Below are 5,589 nucleotides of genomic sequence, written 5' to 3'. Positions count from 1 at the left end.
ATGATTCTAGCGTTAATATGGTACAACTGAGCATCCAAGAAGCTCTTATATAAAAAGAAAAGGGATTAGAAATAAATCCTCTTAAATACTTCAAGATTTCATTAGAGGATTATTCTTTTCTCACACAACCAACAAATTATAAGCATCTTGCTTTTTTAAAATAAAAAAGCTAAGTATTATATATCCATTGAAAATAAAACACATGGCCCCTCATTATTCCATAGTTATCCACATATTTACCCTCTGTTTATCTTCCTTCTCAAGCGTCTTTGTCAATTTCATATTCCATTGCCTTCGGGATCAATGCAAGTCACACATGAACTTATTTAACTAACATGTTAGAAAATTCAAAAGTCTATAATTATTCATTGTTATTATCTTGATACCTAAAAATAATTTAATTTGATCTATTTTCAATTTGACATCATAAATATCTTAATTTTATCTCTATAGAATACTCTTTATATTTGATTCCATCGATAAATCTCACACATGGGAAGTGGGAACCCAATTCTTGAGGCCCCAAATTCCACAACTCAAAGAATTTGTCTTCAAAGCCTGCAAATGGCAAGAAGCCCCTTTTATAAATAGCCCAAAAACCTCATTCATTTTATTGCATTCACCAACAGATTAAAAACTATTGAGATATTTATCAGTCCATTTATTAGTTAATAGTTAGTCCACGTCATTGTATACTGTTAGTTAGTTACAATCAGTTAGAAGTTTGTTAGAGATTGTTAGCAGTAGTTTTTCAGTTAGTTCTATAAATAGTTTAGCTCATAGTTGTAATCTCAGATTGTTCAGTTCAATACAGAGAGATTTGTTCTCCTATTCTTCATATGCTTCTCCAATGGAGATTGCACAGTTTCACCATTCTAGGTGAATTCCTTACTCTCTAACCCATCAATTTGACATGGTATCAGAGCAAGGTTGCTCTCATTAGATCATTAGATCTTATTTTTTTTCAATTCGATTCCATCGATTTCTCCGATAGCGGTTACCTCGTGTTCATCGCAAATCTGCAATTGAGGATTTTCTGCATCTGTAGTCCCTTGATTCAACTTTTCTGTATTTGATTCACCATGGTGGAAGCCACAGATCCCAACACCAGCTCATCAGGAAGTAATACAATCGATGTAAGTAGTCCTCTGTACATTCATCCATCTGATAGTCCAAGTATTCTTCTCGTCCAGTCTGTGTTCGAAGGAGTAGGTTATAGGTCATGGAGAAGAGGTGTGATAAGGTCCCTTTCTGTGAAGAACAAGCTAGTTTTCATAACTGGGGAATGTAGGAGACCAGCTCTCAATTCACCCCAATATCGCCAATGGGAAAGGTGTGATAATATGGTTACATCATGGATACTTAATTCCCTTGGAAAAGAAATTGCAGACAGTGTCGAATATGTCTGTGACTCTTTGGAACTGTGGAAAGAGCTAGAAGATCGCTACGATCAAACGAATGGAGCCAAATTGTTTCAGATCCAGAAAGAAATTAATGATCTAAGTCAGGGTGCTCTGGATATTACTGTATACTACACCAGGATGAAGAAATTGTGGGAAGAGCTGAATAATTTGAATGTCAAAGATCAGTGCAGTTGTGTGTGCAATTGTGGAGGAAAAGACAATATGCACAAGGCAGAACAAAATAGAAGACTCATCCAATTTCTCATGGGGTTGAATGAAATTTATACTGTAATCAGAGGAAATATACTGATGATGAACCCCCTACCATCTATGGCTCAAGCTTTTGCTTTGCTAGTTCAGGAGGAAAAACAAAGAGAGATCAAACCTAACAATCAAATGTTCATGGAGGCAAGCTCAATGAATTCATCTGTGCATGTCAGTTCTTCAGGAGCATCAGGTGGAACCAGTTCTTCAGGATCATCAGGTGGAAGACAGCAATTCAAAACCAACTATTCTACTTCAACTGGTTACAGTGGGAGACCCAGACCATTTTGTGATTTCTGCAAGAAGTTGGGGCACATCAAAGATAAATGCTACAAGTTACATGGCTATCCACAGAACAACACTAATGGCACTGGGCAAAATTCAAATGGTTATGGTAACCAAAACAGATACAATAATGCTCAGAATCAGAGGTTTCAGCCCAATTACAGGTCTGCTAAAGGAAAGGGGATAGCAACAAATGCCTGTGGTACTGATGATACGCTCAATGCAGAAAGAAATGATGGACCTTCACATTACTCAAATCCTAATCTCACCAAGGACCAGTATGAACAACTTATCAGCATGATGCAACAGTTTCAGATGAATAATGCAGGAGAAACCAATGAGGACCAAATGTCAAGTGGAGCAGTGAACTTTGCAGGTATGATAGCTTGCAACTCTTCTATTGAACTTGACAATCTTTCATGTGGATGTTTTAAAACTAAAACTGATTTATGGATACTAGATTCAGGAGCTACACATCACATGACTTCTATCAAAAGCCATCTCTCAAATATCATTGTCTTACCTTACCCCTTGTTAGTAGACTTACCCAATGGATACAAAGTTAAAGTAACAGAGGTTGGGAGTGTGAAACTTGCTTCTATGATTACATTGCACAAAGTTCTTTTCATCCCATCTTTCAGATATAATCTGATTTCCATCAAATCCTTAGTAGCTCATCTCAAATGCATTGCTATTTTTTCTGATTCATCTTGTATGCTGCAGGGCCTTTCAATGAAGAGGCCTCTGGAGATTGGTAGAGTGCAAGATGGCCTCTATGTTCTGTGTCCAACCTGTTTACAGAAGAACTGTTTAGCTGTCAATCCATCTATCTCTTTTCAAAGCAATGCAATAGGTTGTCCACATAAAAGTCTTTCTCATTCATGTTCATGTACTCATTTACCATCTCCTACTCCATGTATTTCTTTTCCAACTGTAATGAATACCATTCACAATAATAAGAATGTTGTTTCTGATCCTGTGTCTTCACACTTGTCTCATGGTGTTAGTACTGATCTATTATGGCATTACAAACTTGGACATGCACCTTTTGTCAAAATGAAAAATATATCCTCTATTCCTGTGAAATTTGCTACAAAACAACCTTTCTCATGTGGTATATGTCCTATGGCAAGACAAACTAGACTGCCTTTCCCTTCAAAATCCCACGGCACCACAAAAATCTTTGAACTACTTCATGTTGACTTATGGGGCCCATATCATGTAGCAACTCATGACAATTTCAAATACTTTATAACCCTGGTAGATGATTTCAGCAGGTCCACTTGGACACATCTACTAAGTTGCAAAAGCAATGCTTTGCACATCCTTAAAGCTTTTGTCAACATGGTTGAAAATCAATTTAAAACCACCATTCAAACCATCAGATCAGATAATGGTCTAGAATTCACCAGCCATGAGTCTACTCTTTTCTTCCAATCCAAGGCATTCTTCACCAGAAATCATGTCCATACACACCACAACAAAATGGTGTGGTAGAAAGAAAGCATAAATACCTCTTAGAGACTGCTCGAGCTTTGCTATTTCAGTCCAAACTACCAGTCAAGTACTGGGGTGAGTGTGTACTCACAGCAACTTTTATCATTAATAGACTTCCATCTGCTATTCTTCACAATAAAGCTCCATTCACACTTCTATATAACCATGAACCCCAATATTCCCATATGAAAAGTTTTGGTTGTTTGTGTTATCCAATCACCCCAAAAGCCCACAGAACCAAATTTGATCCAAGAACTACTCCACATGTGTTTGTAGGATATCCCTTTGGTACTAAAGGTTATAAGGTGCTTAACTTGACCACTCATAAAATTCATGTATCCAGGGATGTTATGTTCCATGAGACTAGTGTTCCCTTTTACTATGATTGACAAGTTTACTTCTCCTACATTTGGTTCTTCTCCACCTTTTGTATTTGACCACTTCCCCATTCCAGTTGTTGAACCTTCTACCAACTTACCTGCTAACAACAATGTGCAAATTGATCATGAGTCTGCAAGAGTAACATTTCCCAATCACTCCACTCATACTGATCATAGTTCTACTAATCCTGATGAGTCTGCAAGAGTAGCATTTCCCAATCACTCCACTCATACTGATCATAGTTCTACTAATCCTGAACCACCAGTAAGGAGATCTACCAGAATTCCCAAGACACCTACTTATCTCACAGACTATGTCCACACTGGAAATCACCCTGCAACACCAAGCCCTTGTTGTACACTTCAAAAAGAATCTAGGTTGAAAATATTTATTTTTTTCGAAAAAGTGTGAAACTTTATAGTATAAGTAGGCTCTCGGTTACCCTTCTTTCCTATTCTTTTGTTTAATTTGTAAGAAAAAATTAATGAACTAAAGTATAGGCTATGCGATTTCTTTTTCGTCAGAATTACCAGAAGCCCCAAATCACAAAAAGGAACAAAAACTAGAAATAGAAAGTAAAAGGGACCGAAGAACAGTAAAGGGGCTGCTCAGGTACAAAGCAAGGCTTGTTGTAAAGGGATATACTCAGCACTATGGTATAGATTATACAGAAACTTTTTCTCCTGTTATTAAGATGACAACTGTAAGGGCTCTAATTGCTGTTGCTGTGAAGAGACATTGGAACATCTACCAGCTTGATGTAAATAATGCTTTCCTCCATGGTGACTTACATGAGGAGGTTTATATGCAACCACCTCCAGGCCTTGAGCTTTCTGATTCTGGCCTAGTATGCAAGCTAAACAAGTCCTTATATGGGCTGAAACAAGCCAGCAGGCAATGGTATGCCAAGCTGTCTGATGCACTTAAGTCAAGGAGATATACTTATTCTCTCAATGATTATTCTTTGTTCTACAGAAAAATGGAGTTTTCTACTATTTTTACAGCTATGTATGTAGATGACATCTTGCTCACAGGTACTGACATTGAAGAAATAAATAATTTGAAAGGGTTCCTACACAATCAGTTCAAGATCAAGGATCTGGGGATATTACACTACTTCTTAGGTCTGGAAATCCTTTATACTGCAGTGGGAGTCATCATTTCACAAAGGAAATTTGTTTTGGATCTTCTCAAAGAGTATCAATGTTCTCAATTTTCCAGCTTCAATTCACCCCTTGATGCAACTGTTAAGCTTAGAGCTAATGAGGGTACACTTTTATCAGATCCTAGCTCTTACAGAAAGTTAATTGGGAAGCTCAATTTTCTCACCAATACTAGGTTAGATATTGCATATGGGGTCCAACATCTTAGCCAGTTCATGCAGAATCCTAGAGAACCTCACATGCAAGCTGCTTACCACATGCTCAGGTACCTTAAGAAAGATCCAACACTGGGCATACTCATGTCTTCTACTGATGATTACAAGGTACAAGCATTTTGTGACTCTGACTGGGCTACATGTCCTGATTCCCGCAAATCAGTCAGTGGATATATTGTATTATTCGGCTCTAGTCCTATTAGCTGGAAATCTAAGAAGCAGGAAACCATTTCGCTTTCCTCAGCTGAAGCAGAGTACAGGTCCCTACGAAAGGTAGTTGGTGAGCTAACTTGGTTGGAACGATTGTTTGATGAACTCACAATTCCTAGAAATGGTCCTTTCCTTGTTTATTGCGATAGCCAGTCAGCATTACACATTGCC

The sequence above is a fragment of the Solanum tuberosum genome, unplaced genomic scaffold (genome assembly GCF_000226075.1).
Source record: "Solanum tuberosum cultivar DM 1-3 516 R44 unplaced genomic scaffold, SolTub_3.0 scf00443, whole genome shotgun sequence".
Classification (NCBI taxonomy): Eukaryota; Viridiplantae; Streptophyta; class Magnoliopsida; order Solanales; family Solanaceae; genus Solanum; species Solanum tuberosum.
This window is presented reverse-complemented; position numbering follows the sequence as displayed.